Source organism: Hippopotamus amphibius, chromosome 5 (assembly GCF_030028045.1).
Source record: "Hippopotamus amphibius kiboko isolate mHipAmp2 chromosome 5, mHipAmp2.hap2, whole genome shotgun sequence".
In the NCBI taxonomy this organism is placed as follows: Eukaryota; Metazoa; Chordata; class Mammalia; order Artiodactyla; family Hippopotamidae; genus Hippopotamus; species Hippopotamus amphibius.
In genome coordinates, this window is record NC_080190.1 from 145117562 (window position 1) to 145141819 (window position 24258).

Here is a 24258-nt window from a genome sequence, read left to right on the forward strand (position 1 = left end):
AAAAAAGTTTTTTAGAGCAGTTTTAGGTTTACAGCAAAATTGAGAGTAAGGTGTAGAGATTTTCCATATACCCCTTGCCCCTACATATGCATAGCCATCCCTCATCCCTCACCAGAATGGTACATTTATTACCAAGAATGAACCCACATTGACATCATAATCACCCAAAGTCCATAGTTTATGGTTCAGTCCTGGTGTACATTCTATGGGTTTGGACATAAGTATTATGACATATATCCATCATTATAACATATAGAATATTTTCTCTGCCCTAAAATTCCTCTGTGCTCTGCCTATTTATCAGCTCCTTCCCTTGACTCCTGGCAACCACTTATTTTTTTGTCTCCATGATTTTTCCTTTTCCAGAATGTTTTTTTTTTTTTTTAAATTGGAGGTACATGGAGTTATGAATTTTTGTGTTACTCAATTCGTTTTACATGTAATACCATACATTCTCCAAACTAGAATCACAAATAAGATAAAACTTGGATAAAAACTTTAAAATTGCTTATAAGACTGCATGTTTATAAATACTATATTCATATCAGAAATAGATGTGGAAAGATATTTCCCTCAAGTGTGATTGAAAATACATTTGTTGTTAAGGTTCTGGCCATTAGATTTAGTTCTGGTTGTTGTTTAAAATAAAAAAAAAATACTTCTATTAATTTCACGTAAAGAACTTAGAAGGGGTCAGGTGTCATTTAATATTTACCTTTTGTATCAGGTAATGCAATTTTTGATGTAGAGATTCTTTATTGTAGCATACAATCTTTCCTCTGTGTAGAATTTCTTGTTAACCATAGCAAATAAAGAAGCTTATTACATAGATATTTTTCTATGTAAAAAATTCTAAAATTTAGTTTTTATGGCATGTGGAAATGCTCTTTCAGTATGTAAAACATTCTGAAAAATTCATTTAATGTGAAAATATGTACTCAGTTATGATCAGTGTCTTCTACTTAGGCATTGCCACTTACCCAGATCTGATAGAAAGATAATTCATAGAAATTCTCTTTGTGCACATTCAAATTTGACTTCATTTAGAATATTATCAAATAGAGGAGACTCAATGAAAGAAGAAAAAGAACACCAATTTGTGGCACAAATGTAAATGATGACATTATATTACAAGATTAATAAACACCTTTATTTAATTTTAGATTTTGATGCAACACTTACAACACTGCTATGGCTCAAAGTAAGTTATTGAATCTGGGTAACAAGGAAATTGTTAGCATTGTAACAAAGCCCTGAAATGAAATGTCATTTGGAAAATAGCAAGCTGGCTATATGCCAGGGAGGGAAAAAAATTAGAAACACAAATGTTCCATCAGAGTCTTGGTTTTGAAAATGAATAAATATATTACCGTTTAAGTGTTATCTTATACTTATTAGACCCTCATTTCTAAAGATCAAATGACCAAAGCAGGGTCTGGATTTTTATAGAGTGGGAATAAGAGCTGTTGCTCCTTTTCCATTTTGAGTTTGGAATATCTTCTCTCAATAATCTAGGATTGTTTCATTTTGCGTTCAAAGTTCAGGTAGACCAATCTAAACCAACAAATTATATCAAAGGGAAATCTGGAACAGACAAATGTCATTTAGGACCTGAGTTATTATATTTCAAAAATAGTAATCTTCCACCTTTATATATGCCAAAAACTACATATTTTTGTTTAAAAATAGCAGGGTAGAAAGTTTTGTAGGTTAAGGGTACAAAATAAAGTAAAAAACTCAATCAGGGACAACCTTACTTCCCAATATGGTGAAATACTGTTTTGTAACAAATTATATTACTTAAGAAAACATTCTGCACCACAAAGATCTATCTTTTTTAATAGTTTAAATTCCCAATGAACAAAGATATTAGTAGGAAAGGAACTCAACAGTACTAAAATCCTTTGAACCTGTGGTAAGGGGTAGAATCTGATAGTGCCTATGGTGAAGACAGCCTATCTCTGATTTGCTATGGTGTTAGCTGAATTTTGGGATTATTTAGTTTCAGTTTAGTCAGTTGAGGACTTACTACAAATACAGTTTCTTCTTTGGTGAGTCTAACTACTTGCATCTTTAAACCTAAGAATTCTGTTCTGTCATTAACTTGCCTGGCAGTTTTATGCACAGTATGATTTAGTTAAAAGGATATTTAGCATTATGGCTATTCGTATTGCATGAAATAAGATAGTCAGCTGGTGGAAGCCAATTCAGGCCACACATACTGTAATTAAGACTTAAATGCTGAACCTGTGTGGTACATATAGCTGTTTTGGAAGTTGCCAAACAAGTCACACAGCCTACGTGCAACAGACCAGATGTGGTGTAAAATGAGCTGAGCTTTCCCAATTTCCTGGCTTTTTTCCTCTTTTTGGATTACACCAAAACAATTTCCTTCAGCATTGAAGTATCTGGCTAGGTCTTATAGTTTCTTTTTTCTTATGATTACAGGAGAAAAATTGATGCAGGGGTAAAAAAACCATGACTCAACCCAAAGTCTGTGCTAAGGTTAGAGCTCAGTGGCACATCTTTGTGACATGAAATTTTAGGTTTGACATGCAAATTATTGATTTGATTTTTATTTTCTCATTTTGCTAATGATTCTGTCTCAATATAGGGCCTTTACTTAGTGATGTTTAAAGTAATTCTTTAATACTTTATAACTGGGAAAATCATCCAACCTTACTCTGCATAAAAAATGAAGCTTCTCCATACTCATGTTGCTAGATCTACTATTACACTCATGATGAATTACTCTTGCTTTTGGTAGCATGAAAAACCACAATCTATTTTTCCTCTTGAGTGGCAGGTCTCTCCCTCACTTTCCCTTTTTCTGATTTTAATTCCCTACCAGCTGCTTACCTCTTCTAGTTTTTAACCTTCCCTTAATTATAGGAATCAACAATGTGATTTTGTCAGAACTTAGTTCCTTTAGTGAAATAACAGTCATCAGAAACAGTCACCTTTGGACATTCACATGTGTGTTTACTGATAAAATCGGTTATTATTATTAAATCAATACATTTGATTTCAGATAGATGAGACTTGTTATGATAACTATAAGCAGAACCCTAGTTGTTGAAATTGCTCCTTATGTACAGTATAGCTTTACTTGTCAAAAAATCAGTCTTCTGACAACATCTAAAAAAACACTGACAGAGGAAATAAATAAAAGCATTGTATACTTTAGTGATTCCTTGACAGTCCTTTTGTTCTGCACTAGATTTAGCAACCCCTGGTTTATTAGAGGCTATTTACTGGTTTTGTTTGTTTGTTTTCAGAAGCTTGAGACAATGTACTGTACAAATGTACTGTCTGATTAGCAGTGTAGGCCTGGCTTAGCTACACGTACTGACTAAATCAGTTTAGCCTTTCACTGTAGCAAAGAAGCATAGTAATCCACAGTAGAGAATTGCAGACTCTACATCACAAATCTGTAAGCAGTGGAACAGCATTAAACTGCTTTTAACAGTGTTATACAGCATTAAAACAGAATGTATTCTAAAATGTGGAAAGAAAGTTGACTTTACCATTAAAGGAAGATGGAAACCTGGGTATATATTTCTGGAGATTAGTTATTCTTTTTTTTTTGGGGGGGGGTACACCAGGTTCAATCATCTGTTTTTATACACATATCCCTGTAGTTATTCTAAACTACCCTTTGAACAGATTTAAAAAAAAAACTGGATAAAATAAAATTTTACATATATTACATGATATATATATATATATATATTGCATTGATGAGTTGGCAAACCAAATCCAAAAATGGAGTAAATCAGGAACCATAAAAGGTAAGTGCCAAACCTAGTTTTGCTCTTAGGATTTCTGCTGAATCCTGAAATATTGACTTTCCAGTTGACAGTTTCTTGGGCCATGGAGGATCTAGTTAAAACTGAGGATCCACCTATGGGAGAAAACCTAATAGGATACCCCTACACAAAGTTGAGATTTATGGAGGGAAATAAAGAAGGAGATACCAAGGAAATTTGCCAGTAATGCTAGGTAAGTGAAGAATAAGTAAAAATTTCCTTGAGAATGTATAAGTACAAGCTGGCCTCTCACTGGGTCTGAAAAAGTCTCAGAGGTTAGTAGAGAGTGTAGCTTAGAATGTTTCCAGCTGGTAGTGCCCCCAGATGACTAGCAGAAACAAATGAAAATTATTTGGAGGCATTCCAACTTCCATTTAGGCCTCAACCACATTCCACTGATAGAATGCCAAGGAAAATGAGCCCTCATGGTAAAAAACCATAAAGCACCTAAGGAGACAAGACATCATAAATGAGAATCTACCAAAACAATCAAAACAATAGACCTCCCAAAACTATAAACATTGGAATTATCAGGCAGAATGTACAATCATGTTTAATATGATTAAGAAAATTGGAGCTTGAAAACAAAATAGGTAGCAAGTAGATCTGAAAAATAACTAAATAGAAATTCTAGAAATTAATAACATAATTAAAAACTCAATGAAAAGATTAACCATCAGGTTAGACACAGCAGAAGAGAGAATTGGTGAAGTAATTTCTGAAGTAATTATCTAAAATGCAGTCCGGAGAAAAGTGAAAAACATGACAGAGAAGTTAATAGCTGTGGAGAATGAAGGGAGAAGGTGTAATACACTTTTTAATCAGTGTTCTAGAAGGAGATTATAGAGTCAATAGAAAAGACTATTCAAAAAGAATTCCTCAGAATTACTGAAAGACAGTAATCCTCATTCAAATCAGGAAAACCAAATAAATACCAAGATTAATAATTTCTCTTCATCAAAAATCACCATAAAGAAAAAGAAAGAAAAGCTACTGGGAGGTGGTACTTGCAATCCGTATAACCCACAAGGGATTAATATCTCTCCAGAATACATAACATATATTGTATATAATTGTATGTACAATAAAAATAAAAATTATAATGTTATATGTTTATATATTTATACATAAAACAGAATAATATATGTTATTGATCTGAAAACTACACAGAAAGCAGCTCCATCTAGTAATTCAGGTTATAAACTTCTGAATTATCTTAAACATGTCTCTGAATTATCCTAAACATCCCCCTCTGTATATCTATATCCAATATCTACAAGTCGTTGTGATTCTGTCTGAACTGTCTTCTATATAGTCTCCTCTCATTCTGGTTTCACTTACAATAACTTGGTTCAAGTCTTTATTACATTCCCTTTAACCTAGATTTCCAACTGATATTCCTCTCTCCATTTAGTCATTTCTTTTGCAATGCCAACAAAACGTTTTCTTAATACATTTAGAACGTGTTCTGTTATTCTTCCACTCAGAAATTCACCATGCTCTATAAATCATTGTTGTTCATTTTCATTTTTATCAAATTATACATACATACAGCTTAAAGAGTCAAATTGTTCTACAAGGTCACTTCTTCATCCTTTTAACTTCTGTCCACTTAACTTTTGGCATTATGTTGATGTCTTTATTTAACAGGTTTGAGTTGTTTTTTCTTGATTTTTTCAGTTTTAAGCATTGACTTTCCATTATGGAAGATGAGGATATAGCTCTCTTCCTCCATCCCTATTACATATGAGCACCCTTCCCACTTCTCTCTCTTCCTGATATAGTTAACATTGTAATTTTGATTATATTAACATTTAATATTTTATGTAATTTGGCTATGCAAATACTATTACAGCTGATCCAAATATTAAATTGATTTTATTTTCCTGGGAAAATTTTTGTGTCCTCTATCTTGCTCTTTTTTCCTTTTATTTTCTTGCAGTTATTATTAATTCACATCCAAACTCTTCGCAGTTGCCCGGTTCTTATCTCAAGACATTTAGATACATCATGCATTCGATCAATTCCATCATCCTGAAGAAGCATTCCTTAGAATGTAAATTCCTAGCATAGTGCCTTTCATATGGTGGGTTATCAATAAATATTAATTGACAGATTAACTGAAATGCTACCAACTGAGCTACATAAATATATTTCTACAGTTTATTTCTTCTGAGAAGAACCAAAGTTGCATGGATCATTTCAGATTTTTCACATTTTGGAGAAGCTTCAATTTCCTAATCTACAAAATGGGACTAAGAATTTCTGCTTCTAAGGTTGTTGTCAGGATTAATCATGTAATAATTATAAACAGTAATTGGCGTATATGAAACAATGGGTAGCAGATATTGAGTGAAAATAATGGTTTTATACTACTACTATTACTATTACTTCTACTACTAATGATACAACACGGGTCCTTATTATGAATTTCCCTAGGGATTTCAAGTGACTTCTCATCAAAAAAAAGAGTTGGAGAAATATTTTCACTATTTCAGAATCTTTCATGAGAATTCCCTTGACTTTTTCTTGGCCTACTATTTGAGGGGTTTGAAATACCTTTCCTCTCCTCTAAATACTCTGGCTCAGGGACAACTTAAGTCCTCTCTCAGTTTTGATAATACTCTATCAAAGCATATAACTACTGGACTTAATACTTTATTACATACCTGGCTTTATTTAACTTTCATATTTATTATTATCTTTTTAATGAGTTCATAGGCTTTTAAAATGCCATCTGAAATAATTGCTTTCCATATTTTGTACTTTTTCTCTGAATTGTTTATAATATTCAGCATCATGAATTATAGGTGCTTCAATGATGTATTAATTGGTCTAAGTTTCAGGCAAATAAGAAAGAGGAGGAAGAAACTTAAGCTCTCAGTGGTGTGCAAAATTTCTGGGAGTGTATAGACTTGGTTCTTAAATGCTCCAAAGCTGATTGTACCATTTTCCACTTATTCCTTCATTCTTCCTCAAGATTTTTCCCCAAGAAGTCTTTTTAGAAATTCTGTTTTATGTTGTCTTTGGAAATAATGTATTAAAGCAGGTTGACTCAGAGCTGCCACAAAAGAACCCTTCAGTTAGCAAAGAGAAATCTTCAATAGCAGAGTGGTCCCCTATCAACAATTCCTAACAAGGCTCTTCTTACTCCTAATTGTGCCTGCCATCTATGGATTTCTGATGTATCATTTGGCATTTTCATTTCCCTGACATACATAGAAGGCATTTGAAGTTGTCCAATTAAAGATGTGTCTATACCATTAGACATTTTGGAAATCTCAAGTAAAAAAATGACCATCATTGCACAAAGAAATAAACTAAATCTCTCCCTTTCCTAGTTGAGGTATTTTGTTTGTTTAAATTTCAAATATAGCTGGGCAAATATGAGAAATTATTTTAAATTATTGAACATTGATACATATTTTAAAATTTGAAATAATTGCTTTAAATGTGGATTTTTTTTGTTTTGCTAATTAAGAAAACCTATCAATGGTGAATTTTCAATATTTCAAAATGATTTTTTATTTTTTAAGAACTTTTATTGAGATACAGTTAACAGACAATAAACTGCATATATTTAAAGTGTACAATTTTGTATCCCAATCTCCCAATTCATTCTCCCCCAACCCTCCCCGCTTTCCCAACTTGGTGTCCATATGTTTGTTCTCTACATCTGGGTCTCTATTTGTGCCTTGCAAACCAGTTGATTTGTACCATTTTTCTATATTCCGCACATATGTGTTAATATACGATATTTGTTTTTCTCTTTCTGACTCACTTCACTCTGTATGACAGTCTCTAGGTCCTTCCATGTCTCTACAAATGTCCCAGTTTCATTGCTTCTTACAGCTGAATAATATTCCATTGTATATGTGTACCACATCTTTTTTATCCATTCATCAGTTGATGGACATTTAAGTTGCTTCCATGTCCTGGCTATTGTAAATAGTGCTGCAGTGAACATTGGAGTGCATGTGTCTTTTTGAATTATGGTGTTCTCTGGGTATATGCCCAGCAGTGGAATTGCTGGGTCATATGGTAACTCTATTTTTAGTTTTGCAAGGAACCTTCATACTGTTCTTCGTAGTGGCTGTATAAATTTACATTCCCACCAACAGTGCAAGAGCATTCCCTTTTCTCCACACCCTCTCCAGCATTTACCGTTTGTAGATTTTCTGGTGATGCCCATTCTGACTGGTGTGAGGTTATACCTCATTGTAGTTTTGATTTGCATTTCTCTAATAATTAGTGATGTTGAGCATCTTTTCATGTGCCTCTTGGCCATCCATATATCTTCTTTGTAGAAATGCCTGTTTAGGTCTTCTGCCCATTTTTTGATTGGGTTGTTTGTTTTTTTGATACTGAGCTGGATGAACTGTTATATATTTTGGGGATTAGTCCTTTGTCTGTTGATTCATTTGCAAATATATTCTCCCATTCTGAGGGTTGTCTTTTCGTCTTGCTTATAGTTTCCTTTGCTTTGCAGAAGCTTTGAAGTTTCAATAGGTCCCACTTATTTAATTTTGCTTTTATTTCCATTACTCTAGGGGGTAGGTCAAAAAAGATCTTGTTGCTATTTATGTCAAAGAGTGTTCTTCCTATGTTTTCCTCTAGGAGCCTGAAGTCAGGAAGCCTGATTCCACCAACTCTGTCTTTCCTTCTCAAGATTGCTTTGGCTATTCGGGGTCTTTTGCGTTTCCATACAAATCGTAAAATTTCTTGCTCTAGTTCTGTGAAAAATGCCATTGGTAATTTGATAGGGATTGCATTGAATCTGTAAATTGCATTGGGTAGTATAGTCATTTTCACAATATTGATTCTTCCAATCCAAGAACATGGTATGTCCCTCTATCTGTTTGTGTCGTCCTTGATTTCTTTCATTAGTGTGTCATAGTTTTCTGAGTGCAAGTCTTTTACCTCCTTGGTTAGGTTTATTCCTAGGTATTTTATTCTTTTTGTTGCATTGGTGAATGGGATTCTTTCCTTAATTTCTCTTTCTGATCTTTCATTGTTAGTGTATAGTCTGTGTGTTAATTTTGTATCCTGCAACTTTACCAGATTCATTGATTAGCTCAAGTAGTTTTCTGGTGGCATCTTTAGGATTTTCTAGGTATAGTATCATGTCATCTGCAAACAGTGACAGTTTTACTTCTTTTCCAATTTGGATTCCTTTTATTTCTTTCTCTTCTCTGATTGCTGTGGCAAGGACTTCCAAAACTATGTTGAATAGTAGTGCCGAGAGTGGACATCCTTGTCTTGTTCCTGATCTTGGAGGGAATGCTTTCAGTTTTTCACCACTGAGAATGATGTTTGCTGTGGGTTTGTCATATGTGGCCTTTATTATGTTGAGGTAGGTTCCCTCTATGTCCACCTTCTGGAGAGTTTTTATCATAAATGGGTGTTGAACTTTGTCAAAAGCTTTTTCTGCATCTATTGAGATGATCATGTGGTTTTTATCCTTCAATTTGTTAATATGGTGTATCACATTGATTGATTTGCATATATTGAAGAATCCTTGCATTCCAGGGATAAACCCCACTTGATCATGGTGTATGATCCTTTTAATGTGTTGCTGGATTCTGTTGACTAGTATTTTGTTGAGGATTTTTGCATCTAAATTCATCAGTGATATGGGTCTGTAATTTTCTTTTTTTGTAGTATCTTTGTCTGGTTTTGGTATCAGGGTGATGGTGGCCTCATAGAATGAGTTTGGGAGTGTTCCTTTCTCTGCAATTTTTGGAAGAGCTTGATGGGTGTTAGCTCATCTCTAAAGGTTTGATAAAATTCACCTATTGAATCCATCTGGTCCTGGACTTTTGTTTGTTGGAAGATTTTTAATCACAGTTTCAATTTCATTACTTGTGATTGGTCTGTTCATATTTTCTGTTTCTTCCTGATTCAGTCTTGGAAACTTATACGTTTCTAAGAATCTGTCCATTTCATCCAGGTTGTCCATTTTATTGGCATATAGTTGCTTGTAGTAGTTCTCTTATGGTGCTTTTTATTTCTGCAGTGTCATAACTTCTCCTGTTTCCTTTCTAATTTTATTGATTTGAGTCCTCTCGCTCTTTTTCTTGATGAGTCTTGCTAGAGGTTTATCAATTTTATTTATCTTCTCAAAGAACCAGCTTTTAGTTTTATTGATTTTTGCTATTGTTTTCTTTGTTTCTATTTCATTTATTTCTGCTCTGATATTTATGATTTCTCTCCATCTATTAACTTTGGGTTTTGTTTGCTCTTCTTTCTCTAGTTTCTTTAGGTGTAAGGTTAGATTGTTTCTTTGGGATTTTTCTTGTTTCTTGAGGTAGGACTGTATTGCTATAAACATCCCTCTTAGAACCTCCTTTGCTGCATCCCATAGGTTTTGGATTGTTGTGTTTTCATTGTCATTTGTCTCTAGGTATTTTTTGATTTCCCCTTTGATTTCTTCAGTGAACTCTTGGTTATTTAGTAGCGTATTATTTAGCCTCCCTGGGTTTGTGTTTTTTACAGTTTTTTTCGTGTAATTGATTTCTAATCTCATAGGGTTGTGGTCAGAAAAGATGCTTGATACGATTTCAATTTTCTTAAATTTACTAAGGCTTGATTTATGACCCAAAATGTGATCTGTCTTGGAGAATGTTCCATGTGCACTTGAGAAGAACGTGATCTGCTGTTTTTGGATGTAATGTCCTATAGATATCTATTAAATCTAGCTGGGTTATTGTGTCGTTTAAAGCTTGCGTTTCCTTATTAATTTTCTGTCTGGATGATCTGTCCATTGGTGTAAGTGGGGTGTTAAAGTCCCCCACTATCATTGTGTTGCTGTCGATTTCCTCTTTCATAGTTGTTAGCATTTACCTTATGTATTGAGGTATTCCTATATTGGGTGCATGTATATTTATAATATTTATCTCTTCTTCTTGAATTGATCCCCTGATCTTTATGTAGTGTCCTTTCTTGTCTCTTGTAACATTTTTTATTTTAAAGTCTATTTTATCTGGTGTGAGTATCACTACTTCAGCTTTCTTTTGATTTCCATTTGCATGGAATATCTTTTTCCATCCCCTCACTTTCAGTCTATATGTGTCCCTAGGTCTGAAGTGGTCTCTTGTTAGATAGCATATATACGGGTCTTGTTTTTGTATCCATTCAGCCAGTCTGTGTCTTTTGGTGGGTGCATTTAGTCCATTTACATTCAAGATAATTATCAATATGTATGTTCCTATGACCATTTTCTTAACTGTTTTGTTGTTGTTTTTGTAGGTCCTTTTCTTCTCTTATGTTTCCCGCTTAGAGAAGTTCCTTTAGCATTTGTTGTAGGGCTGGTTTGGTGGTGCTGAATTCTCTTAGCTGTTGCTTGTCTGGAAAGCTTTTGATTTCTCCATCGAATCTGAATGAGATCCTTGCTGGGTAGAGTATTCTTGGTTGTAGGTTCTTCCCTTTCATCACTTGAAATATATCATGCTACTCCCTTCTGGCTTGCAGAGTTTCTGCTGAGAAATCAGCTGTTAACCTTATGGGAGTTCCCTTGTATGTTATTTGCCGTTTTTCCCTTGTTGCTTTTAATAACATTTCTCTGTCTTTAATTTTTGTCAGTTTGACTACTATATATCTTGGTGTGTTTCTCCTTGGGTTTATCCTGCCTGGGACTCTCTGTGCTTCTTGCACTTGGGTAGCTATTTCCTTTCCCATATTAGGGAAGTTTTCAACTATAGTCTCTTCCAGTATTTTCTCGGGTCCCTTCTCTCTCTCTTCTCCTTCTGGGACCCCTATAATCCGAATGTTGGTGCATTTAACATTGTCCCAGAGGTCTCTTAGGCTGTCTTCAGTTCTTTTCATTCTTTCTTCTTTATTCTTTTCCACATCAGTGATTATCACCATTCTGTCTTCCAGGTCACTTATTCGCCCTCTGCCTCAGTTGATCTGCTGTTGGTTCCTTCTAGTGTATTTTTCATTTCAGTGATTGTGTTGCATATCTCTGTTTGTTTGTTCTTTAATTCTTCTAGGTCTTTGGTAAACTTTTCGATCTTTGCATCCAGTCTTTTTTCAAAGTCCTGGATCATCTTCACTATCATTATTATGAATTCTTTTTCTGGAAGGCTGCCTATCTCCTCTTCATTTAGTTCTTTTTCTGGCATTTTATCTTGTCCCTTCATCTGGTACAAAGTCTTCTGCCTTTTCATTTTCTCTACCTTTCTGTGGCTGTGTTTTCAGTTCCACAAGACGAAATACTGCTGATACTGCTTGATTCTGCTGTCTTCCCTCTAGTGGAGGAAGCTATCTAGGAGGCTCATGGGTGCTTCCTGATGGGATGGACTGATGGTGGGTTGGGCTGAGTGGGTAGAGCTCAGTAAAACTTTAATCTCTTTGTCTGCCAATGGGTTTGGGCTGTGTTCCCACCTTGTTGGTTGTTTGGCCCGAGGCTACTCCAAGAGTGGAGTCTCTGTTTCATCTAGTCCTGTGGAGGTCCTGCAATCAAATTTCACTGGCTTTCAAAATCTGATTCTCTGGGGATTGCTCCTCCCGTGTCTGGACCCCCAGGTGGGGAAGCCTGACGTGGGGCTCAGAATCCTCACTTTAGTGGGTGGACTTCTGCAGTACAACTGTTCTTCAGTTTGTGAATCATCCACCCAGCATTTATGGGATTTGATTTTAACAGAGTTGCACCCCTCCTACCATCTCATTGCGGCTTCTCTTTTGTCTCAGGATGTCTTTTTTGGTGAGTTCCAGTGTCTTTCTGTCGATGATTGTTCAGCAGTTAGTTGTAATTCTGGTGCTCTTGCAAGAGGGAGTGAGCACACGTCCTCCTACTCTGGCATCTTGATTTGTGTCAAAATGATTTATTTTTAAACTATTAATTGGACCAACTAGCAAGGTAAAAAGGAATTCTGCTAAAATTTAGGATTTCAACTGATGAGTGAAAACATTGGGAGAAACTCTAGAAGATAATTCAGCTTATAACCACCTATTGTATATGCTCTTTGGGATGTACTGCTAATTGCTTAAACCCAGTTGCCCCAATCATATTCAGTATTCTTTTTTCTTATGCCTTTCTTATTCACTTTTTTGGTTAATTTATTTATTATTTTTTTAGTCACTGAAGTGTAAACTTTGAAATCCTTCCTCCTCTTCATGATTAGTACGTTCTGTGATTCAACTTCTGAAATGCCTCTTGACTTCTCTCTCCATTCACTTTTCATTTCCTTGATTGAGAGCTTTAGTAAACTACTGCATTACACTCCTAACTGGTCTTCCAGTCTCTCTAGCATCCCAAGGAACCTTTGATTACTTTGCATTTTTTTGTGGAATTAAGTCTAACTTTCTTGGTAGGACCATTAAGGTCCTTTCTTGCTTCAGTATTGTTATTGTTGGTGAATAAAGGTAGGGCTTTAAGGTCACATAGACCTGGATGCAAATTCTATCTTTACCACTTCCTATGTGATTTCCTCAGTCAGGTTTCCTAACTTTGCTAAGCATAGTTTCCATATCAATAAATTGGTAATGATGAGAACAATAATAGTTTTAAACTCCTAGAATTTTTGTGAGGGTTAAATTAGCTATAAATTATTTACAATGCTCAGTGTGTGGTATGTATTCAGTATGTTAGTTTTCATTTTTATTTCCCTTCATTTCAGCCACCATGCGTATTACTTACCATGCTATGAGTTTTCAGATTCCATCTATCTGTTTATGTTTTCCTTCCTCTATCTGATGAACTCCTAGTTGTTCTTTATTACTTTCAATTTTTTTAGATGAACAATCACCATTCAAAGCCCTATTTAAATGCTACCTCTTTTGGGAACTGCATAAATCACTCTTCTGAGAATCACATTGCATTTTCATACTAATAACTGGGTTCAAAGCTATATTTTTGACAGGACTTTTCCTTTATATATTTGAAAATTTTCAAAGGTAGAGATCATATCCAATTCATCTTTATATCCATAGTGCCTAGCATAGTGTTGACTGCAAAACATTTCAACTTGTATCTTGGTTTTAAGCTCTATTTCTCTTGAACTAGTTACCTCAAAAGATAGACAGCAGAAGATTGTTCCCAAAGGCAATTTTTTAATTTTAACTTTAATTTTGTATAAAAAAATTATGTTTTCAGATCTTTATTGGAGTATAATTGCTTTACACTGTTGTGCCAGTTTCTGCTGCACAGCAAAGTGAATCAGCTGTATTTATACATGTATACCCATATCCCCTCCCTCTTGAGCCTCCCTCCCACCCTCCCTGTCCCACCCCTCTAGGTCATCACCAATTATCAAGTTGATCTCCCTGTGTTATGCAGCATCTTCCCACTAGCCATCTATTTTACATTTGGTAGTGTATATATGTCAGTGCTGCTCTCTCACTTTGTCCCAGCTTCCCTTTCCCCCCGCCCATGTCCTGAAGTCCATTCTCTACATTTGCATCTTTATTCTTGCCCTGACACTGGCTTCATCAGTACCATTTTTTTAGATTCCATATATATGTGTTAGCATATGGTATTTGTTTTCCTCTTTCTGACTTACTTCACTCCATATGACAGACTCTAGGTCCATCTGCCTCACTACAAATAACTCAGTTTCATTCCTTTTTATGGCTGAGTAATATTCCATTGTATATATGTGTCACATCTTCTTTATGCATTCATCTGTTGATGGACATTTAGATGGCTTCCATGTTCTGGCTCTTGTAAACAGTGCTGCAATGAACATTGTGGTATATTGTATCTTTTTTTTTTTTTAAGAACTTTTTTTTTCTTTAAGAACTTTTATTGAGATACAATTGACATGCAATAAACTGCATATATTTAAATTGTACAATTTGATATTTTTTTCTTATTAGTAATGTATATATGGCAATCCCAATCTCCCACATGTATCTTTTTTGAATTATGGTTTTCTCAGTGTATATGCCCAGTAGTGGGATTGCTGGGTCATATGGTAGCTCTGTTTTTAGTTTTTTAAGGAATTACCATACTGTTTTCCATAGTAGATGTATCAAGTTACATTCCCACCGACAGTGCAGGAGGGTTCCCTTTTCTTCATAGCCTCTCCAGCATTTATTGTTTCTAGGCTTTTTGATGATGGCCATTCTGACCAGTATGAGGTGATACCTCATTGTGGTTTTGATTTGCATTTCTCTAATGATTAGTGATGTTGAATATCTTTTCATGTGTTTTTGGCAATCTTTATGTCTTCTTTGGAGAAATGTCTGTTTAAGTCTTCTACCCATTTTTGGATGGGGTTGTTTGTTTTTTTGATATTGAGCTGCATGAGCTGCTTGTATATTTTGGAGATTAATCCTTTGTCAGTTGCTTGATTTGCAGATGTTTTCTCCCATCTGAGGGTTGTCTTCTTGTCTTGTTTATGGTTTCCTTTGCTGTGCAGAAAATTTTAATTAGGTCCCATTTGTTTGTTTTTATTTCCATTACTCTAGGAGGTGGGTCAAAAAGGATCTTGCTTTGATGTATGTCATAGAGTGTTCTGCCTATGTTTTTCTCTAAGAGTTTTACAGTGCCTGGCCTTACATTTAGGTCTTTAATCCATTTTGACTATATTTTTGTGTATGGTGTTAGAAAGTGTTCTAATTTCATTCTTTTACATGTAGCTGTCCAATTTTCCAAGCACCACTTATTAAAGAGGCTTTTTTCCATTGTATATTCTTGTCTCCTTTGTCAAAAATAAGGTGACCATATATATGTGGGTTTATCTCTGGGCTTTCTATCCTGTTCCATTGATTTATATTTCTGTTTTTGTGCCAGTACCATACTGTCTTGATTACTGTAGCTTTGTAGTATGGTCTGATGTCAGGGAGCCTGATTCCTCCACCTCCATTTTTCCATTTCAAGATTACTTTGGCTATTCAGGGTCTTTTGTGTTTCCATATAAGTTGTATAAGTTTTTGTTCTAGTTCTGTGAAAAATGCCATTGGTAATTTGATAGGGATTGTATTGAATCTGTAGATTGTTTTGGGTCGTGTAGTCATTTTCATAATGTTGATTCTTCCAATTCAAGAACATGGTATATCTCTCCATCTGTTTGTATTATCTTTGATTTCTTTCATCAGTGTGTTACAGTTTTCTGCATACAGGTCTTTTGCCTCCTAAGGTAGGTTTATTCCTAGATATTTTACTCTTTTTGTTGCAGTGGTAAATGGGAGTGCTTCCTCAATTTCTCTTTCTGATATTTTGTTGTTAATGTATAGGAATGCAAGGATTTGGTAAAGTAGCAGGATACAAAGTTAATGCACACAAATCTCTTGCATAATTTAACAGTGCTACAAAAAGTTTGGGAGATAAAGTAAAAAGCCATACATAATCATGTTGTTGTCATATGGTTTTTGTTATTCTTTTGGTGCTTTCCTTCTAGTTTTTTTTAAATAACATTATTTGCATAGTTGTAATTCTAGTGCACATTCAATTTTTTTGTTCTGCTTGGTTTTTTAAAGCATTGTGTTTTAGGTACTTCATATGCTATTACAGAACATCTATAACCATTAAAAAACTTCTTAATTCTTCAAGTGAGTATTTAATTATCTATTATATATTTCTGTGTATCCTTCCTCTCCCTTCTTGTTTTTATAAATTATGCTGTGGTAGACAATTATGTGACAGTAGCTTTTTATGTATGTTGGATTATTTTCTTGATTTACGTTCCGCAAAGTAAAATTAATGCTTTAATGATAAATCACTTCAGTCATATACTGTGCTAGCATTATAACTATAGTATTTAACCAGGCCCATAGTAGAACTGGAAAATGCTAGGGTGGAAGATTAAGGAAGGAAGAAGAGGTAAGTATCTTTTCAATAAAAGTATATACTCCTTAAGGAGAGTTACCCAACCTTATAGTTCTTTGCTATTTCCTCATATAAGGAAAGAATGTTCATTTATTAAATATTTATTGAAAACTTATTTATTGAGTACCCTAAGCAGAGGCTTTTATGAAAACATAATGCCTGCCCTCAAAAAGCTTACAGTTGTCTGGGAGAGACAAACATGTAAACAGGCAATTAGAATATGCAGAAATAAGGACTATAAGGGGTGTAAGTACATCTAGGTATTAAATGATACACAGAAGGAACAACTAAAGCCATATTGGAAGCTTAAAAGAATCCATTCAAAAAAATTCTGTGCCAGTCACTAGAGATACAATTTTGAAGCTCAAGAACATTCTGATCTAATGGAAGAGACTAATATATGTTTAAAAAATAGCTATAGTATATTTAAAATTCCAAGTGACTATTTAGACAAATATAAAGATTTCAAACAAAATATTTGGGAATCTTTTTTATAACTCAAAGAAGATACCAATGAATTGAAACACTGAGAGAGCATTCATGACGTGGACTCAGGAATAGCAACTAGTGAACTGTGTAGAGAGTGAGCAAGAATAGGAGAAGAAGTGAGCCACACCCCCTTCTCTACATCCTATCTGCAGTCAAGCCTGCTTGGGGAAATGGACAGAAATTCTTATCTTTGAATGAAGACATGAGTTGATGAGTATTTTGGACTGGCCCTTTTAATTTCTAAATCAAGACTGCATTTTTGCAACCTAAGTAAGCATAAATGATCTCTTCCAAAGGAGATAAGAAAAATGAAAATGAAGGGACTACCCAAATTTGTATCCAGATAAGGGCAGTATTACTCCAAACTGAACAAAAAGATAACGGGGGATTCTTTTTGATGTTGTATCACTAATCTTTCATAGTCAGCTTACCAGTTGCAGTGGTTGTACGCATGATCTTAATCTCCTGGATGGTCAGATGCTTCATATAAGTCATAATGTCATACTCAGTCTGTAAGGAAATGTGGAAGTGGCAGCTAATTACTCCAAATCTATCTCTTCATTCTTTTGGTGAGAGAAGCTCAGGACTTTTAGGAGGTCACAAAACTGCCCAGCTATAGACTACATTTTCCAGCCTCTCTCACAACTAAATGTGTCCATGTGACTAAATTTTGGCCACTGATATGTGAAGACAATTTATGTAACTCTGGGTGACTTTCTTAAAAAAGGAAACTGATGGCCTTCATAATATATTACATATATAATATTATATATATTATATATTATATTACATTATATAATATATATTATATTATAATATATATAATATGAAAGCTATCAGCTTCCTTCCTTCCTTCATATATATATATATATATATATATATATATATATATATATATATAAAATATAATATGAGGGTGAGTCAAAAATTATCTGCACTATGTCTTTAGAATTTATTTTAATTAACTTTTAGAAAAGAAAAATACATCTTTTTTTTTTTTTTACAAATACATCATTTTTTGACATAATCGCTTTGCTTTTCAATACACTTTGTCCATCTGTCAACAAACTTTCATATTCCCTCATTAAAAAATGTTTAGGCTGAGCTGTGTGCCACGAATGCACCTCTGTCTTCACTTCTTCATCAGAGGTGAATCTTCATCCTTGTAGGCTGCTTTCAGGGTACCAAACAGGTGAAAGTCTGATGGAGCAAGATCAGGACTATAGGGAGGATGCTTTAACACCTCAAAATGAAGTAATCCACAACAGACTTAGGTTTCGGAAAGTTTGTGTGAGATGGGTACTGAAACAACTCACAGAAGAGCATAAACAGAAGCTTTTGGATATCTGCAAACAAAAGTTGAACCAATACTCTAAGGAAGGTGAAAGTTTCTTAAAGAGAATCATTACTGGTGATGAGACATGGATTCATCACTACGAGCCTGAGAATAAACGGCAGAGTATGGAATGGAAACGTCCTCAATCACCAACCAAGAAAAAGTTCAGAAATCAACCTTCATCTGGAAAATTGATGCTTACAGTTTTCTGGGATTCTTAAGGGCCAGTATTGGAACATTATCAGGAAACATGTTCAACAATCAACAGTGCTCATTACAGTGAGATGCTTATGGAAGAGCTGAAGCCTAAACTTCAGATTAAATGCAGAGGACTGCTATCCAAGGGCATTGTGATCTTGCATGACTATGCACATCCGCACACTTCTGCCCACACTGTCAGCACGCTGCAAAAACTTCATTTTGAGGTCTTAAAGCATCCTCCCTATAGTCCTGATCTTGCTCCATCTAACTTTCACCTTTTTAGTCCCCTGAAAGCAGCCCTACAAGGATGAAGATTCACTTCTGATGAAGGACTGGAGACAGTGGTGCATTTGTGGCTCGCAGCTCAGCCTAAAACATTTTTTAATGAGGGAATACAGAAGCTTATCGACAGATGGACAAAATGTATTGAAAAGCAAGGCGATTATGTCAAAAAATGATGTATTTGTCTTTTCTAAAAGTTAATTAAAATAAATTCTACAGCCATAGTGCAGATATTTTTGACACACCCTTGTGTATTATATTTTCTAGTGAGCTAAAATCTGTTATTCCCCAAGAGACTATCTGGACTGCACCAGAGGAAAGGACAGTTAAGATGAGTAATTTTTTGGCCTGGCCTAATCATATTCATTTGATAATATTTACAGTCTTACTTCTCACTGCTCCTTTGGGTGGTGTATCAAAAGCTTGGGGTATCTAAACCCTTGCTTATAACAGATTCTCTCAACATGCCTTCTTTGCCTCTGATGGATTTTCAGCAGACATATTCAATGCATAAGCTGAAGATCTGGTAAATTCCTGTTTATTTTGAGTAGAAACATTCACTAAAGCTCAAACAGATTTCTCTTTGGCCGAATTTTTTTTCTTTTTTCTTTTTCTTTTTTGTATATGCAGTGACAAAGCAAGTATAACTATTAATATGGATTTTTTTTCCCCAAACATCAACATCTAAAGCAATGGCAGTACTAAATCACCTGACTATCCTATCATTAGGTCTGAAATGCTGTCCAATGGAAACTGATTTTTAAAATGATGATCCTGAAATACTTAAAAAGAAAATTTTCTAAATCATTAAGGAAACATTAATCCATCAGCAAGTATTTATTGATTATCTACTATGTCCCAACCAAGTATGCTTAGTATTGTTAGCTCTGTTTTAGCGATGAAGAAACTCAGGCACAGTTTCAAGAACCTGCTCAAAGTCATGCCTAGAAAGTGTTGAAAGAAGAAATAGTACCAAAGCTCACAGTAGTTTAACTTTGCTCAAGGAGTTGGCAATCTGGATGGGCAGATAAGACTAACACATGAAAAAAATAGAGAATAATTAATCCCAGAACCATATAGTCAAGACTGTGGGTATAGTATTCCAAGGATAGAGTTTAATGAGGGTTATAACAATTAGGCTTCAAGCAGAATATTAGACTTGAACCAGGTCTTGAGGAATCTAAAAATGGTACTGATGAACTCAGTGACAAGAACAAGGACGCAGATACAGAGAATGAACTGGAGAGCTCAAGTTTGGGAGGGGGCAGGGAGTGAAGGGGAAGCTGAGACGAAGTGAGAGAGTAGCACAGACATATATATACTACCAACTGTAAAACTGATAGTCAGTGGGAAGGTGTTGTATAACAAAGGGAGTCCAACTCGAGGATGGAAGATGCCTTAGAGGACTGGGGCGGGGAGGGTGGGGGGGACTCGAGGCGGGGGAGTCAAGGAAGGGAGGGAATACGGGGATATGTGTATAAAAACAGATGATTGAACTTGGTGTACCCCCCAAAAAATAAAAAAAATAAAAAGAACTTGTACACGCAGAGTGGAGGGAAAATGCAATTCAATCATGGAGGAAAAGTCAGAGCAAACTAATGCAGGGGAAAAGCAGAGCATAAGTTCAGAGTATTTTCAGTGTTGCACACATTTAGTTTTATTCTACTTCTTCGAGTTTAGTAACCCATCAGTATACCCCATTCCTAACTAAATAGATTTTTACTATGACAATTGATTTTAGATTTTTAGAGCTGAAAGAAATTTTTAAAATTTGTCCTGAGAATTTGGTCACAGTGAGGGTTTGTAATTCTTAGAAAGTTACTGAATCACTCTATTGCTTTTTTTTAAAATTAATTAATTTATTGACTGTGTTGGCTCTTCTTTGCTGCCCGCGGGCTTCCTCTAGTTGTGGCGAGCGGGGACTACTCTTTGTTGCAGTGTGTAGGCTTCTTATTGTGGTGGCTTCTCTTGTTGTGGAGCATGGGCTCTAGGTGCATGGGCTTCAGTAGTTGTGGCACGTTGGCTTAGTTGCTTAGCGGCATGTGGGATCTTCCTGGACCAGGGCTTAGAACTCATGTCCCCTGCGTTGGCAGGCAGATTCTTAACCACTGCGCCACCAGGGAAGTCCCAAGTTGCTCCATTGCTTATTTGGAATTCAAGTTGCTTTCTCCACCACCACACTGCTCCGGGCACGTGGGGTATGGGTAATGGGGGTGGGAGGAGTGAAAGCCTCCAGTACTGGGTATTCTCAAACTGTCTCCTTTCCAACTACTAAGCAGACCCAATTCTGCTTAGCTTCCCCAATTGCAGGGCTGTCAGCTAGAAAGGAAAAATAAAGTACATGAAGTTTCTTTTAAGGAGCACACGTGGACTGGTGTTTGCTTTCCTGGCTGTTAGAAGGTGTCTTCATCACGGTACAAAGGAATTTTCTTGATACTGTGGGGATTTATTGGCACAGGTTATAAGTTGCCACAGAGGCACTTTTTCTCTCTGCAGAGTTATGTCAGACGGGTGACAAAGCAAATACACAATGGGCTTCAGAGGTATGATATGCAGAACCTGAAAAGAAAGGAGTGTGAAGATTGAAAAGGAAGGGGAAAAAAAGGATCAGGGAGATAAATTTGCTCTTTTACCTCAACCTTGCTCTTATTATGGAAATCATACTGTTAAAAAACCAAACAAAACAACCCATAGTTCATGGACATTAGCTTTTGGCTAGGGGATGAGAGCTATTCTTTTAGCAGATAGGTAGGCCAGAAGGTGTAGAAGGAAAGTGAAGTTTAAAGAACTGCCTGGAGGACATGGGGTTGGGGGGGGTGGGGGGGCGAAGGGTAGCTGGGATGAAGTGAGAGAGTAGCATAGACATATATACACTACCAACTGTAAAACAGATAGCTAGTGGAAAGTTGCTGTATAACAAAGGGAGATCAACTTGATGATGGGTGATGCCTTAGAGGGCCAGGGCAGGGAGGGTGGGAGGGAGTCGTGGGAGGGAGGGGATTAAAAAAAAAAAAAAAAAAAAAGAACTGCCTGATTCTAGGAGGGTTTTTGGAAGGTCATTCAATGGATGTTAAAATCTACTTCGGACGTCTCTAAAAATAGGAGTGGTACATTCATATCTTCTTTAATACTTTTTCATATGATTCTGTCTACAAATGGATGGACACAGCTAGATTAGATGACCTCTACTCCTGCCTTACAAATCTTTGATTACATTCAAGTCATTTAACCAAAGAAATTGGCCATTAGATATTTATAAGTATTTAACTGGGACATACTAGAAGGTCTGTCTTATCAAAATGAAATGATGCAATTATTCATATAGCTTAAAAATTGGGCAGAAATTTCATAAAGAATTCCTAAAGTGTTTGTTAATTGAGAAAGTCATGTCTTAATAAATCTTGTTTCCTTGCAGTAGAGAGAATGCCTTGAGATATTGTGTGCTTATAACAACCATATAAAGAAAAAAGTCTGTTAAGGAAGGCTGTGTCCCTTACTGTGTCTCTGCCTTGCTTTTGTATTTTTGGGCATGCATAAATAAATGAGCAATAAGCCTTCAGCAAATTGGGGTCTCCTGCCAGTATAGATGTTATACCTGAAAGGGGCATTCCAATACTATTGCATTGTTTATGGAGACTTTACATTCTGATTATCTTTTTCTAAGAGCTCCTCATTAAAGAGTAGACATTTGAAGGGAATAGGAAGTTATTATTCAAAAACTTGTTCCCTCCCATATTGATCTCTTAGGCAGCATTCATTAAGTAGACTCCTATGTGTCAGGCATAATTCAAAACATTGGGAATAGCTTGACATAGTCCTTGTCATTAAATGTTCATTGTCTGGACTCTCAGCTTCTTCAGAGAATGTCATACTCAATAATAATTTTATATAATTAGAAGAAAGTTTCCTTTTTATAAAGCTAGATTGTTGCCAGAATTATTGAAATATGTACAACAGAGAATTTTAGAATTGGAAAGGACTTGTAAAATGTTTCCTTTTGAGTCAAGGATCCATTTTAGAAATCACTGGTAGTTCTAGATAAATCAGATTTTCCAATTTATTCATAATGTGGTAGAATCAAATATATTTTCATAGATCTGCAACAGCAGGATTGGTAAGGGAGGCATGCAACAAGAAACCAATTTCAAATTTTGTTTCTTATTTCTGAAATGGTTTTCTGTCATAACTCTGGAAAACCAACACCATGAATTTTTCAAATTATCATTAGGCAGCTCTGGAATAATTTATGTTAAGAGGCTTTGGCCTGTTTATGTACCCTGGAATTTGCCAAAATTAGTAATGTGATATTCCATATTTAGCAAACCTATAGAGCAATAAATAAGGACGTATGACTATTGGGGAGTGCTGTTTGTTTAAATTCTTTCTTGTGGCATTCATGAAATACAAGGGACTTCCAACTCAAATTCTGCAATATTAGGCAGCAAGTTGTACTCTGAACCAAACCAGATGGTGATCAGCTCTATTCCTATTATCAATTCAATGCAGCGATGGTTACCAGACCTTACTTGCAACTTTAACATTTGGAACAGATTAACAGCAGTTAGGCTGAAATGAGAAACCTCCATTTTACTAAAAGGTTCAGAACATATCATGCTGTAAAATCAGAAAGACTAGTAAGAAAAATTGTGAGGGAAAGAGTTCACTGTCTACCTTGGTTTCTCCTTGCAGGACGTGCTATTTCCCTCTTATGGGGGCCCTTTTCAAAGGAATTTTAATGGGGAGAATTGTGAGGATTAGGGTGTGTTAACCTATCAGCCTCCTGAGGTGCCCCATTACACAACCTGTTGTTGAATTTATCTCAATGTAGCCATGAACAATCTAGACCTCAGGCACATGAGGATTGTTTGCAGTTTTGGGGGGTTTCCTTTGCAAGAAAGTCACACTCACGCACACACACTCACACACTACAAGTTCAGAGGGTCATCCTGCTACCAAAATTCGTGAAACATTTGGGCTGCCCAGGTTTGACCTATGGACTTGAATGTCTTTGGCTAAAAGCTTTGGCTTGTCTCCCAATGCCATGTGCTATCTCCAGCAATCTTTTCTTTGTGGCATCTGTTAGTCAAATCGATTCCCAGGTCTTTATAGGACCAGGAAAAGCAATATATGTTCTTCATGTATAATTTTGTATGCAAGGTGAACACCAAGGCCAGCAAATCTTACAGTTATAGCTATCAGGACAAAATTGTAGAAACAGACATAAGACTGAATTCAGCTCCCATTTTGTGCTGTAGGAAACTGAGATATTGAGAAGTTAAAGGATTTTCCTAAAGACATACAGTTGGTGCAAGTGGTAGATGTGATGAGGAAGGATGTTAATGTTGCTAATGTATCAGTATTCTTCTATG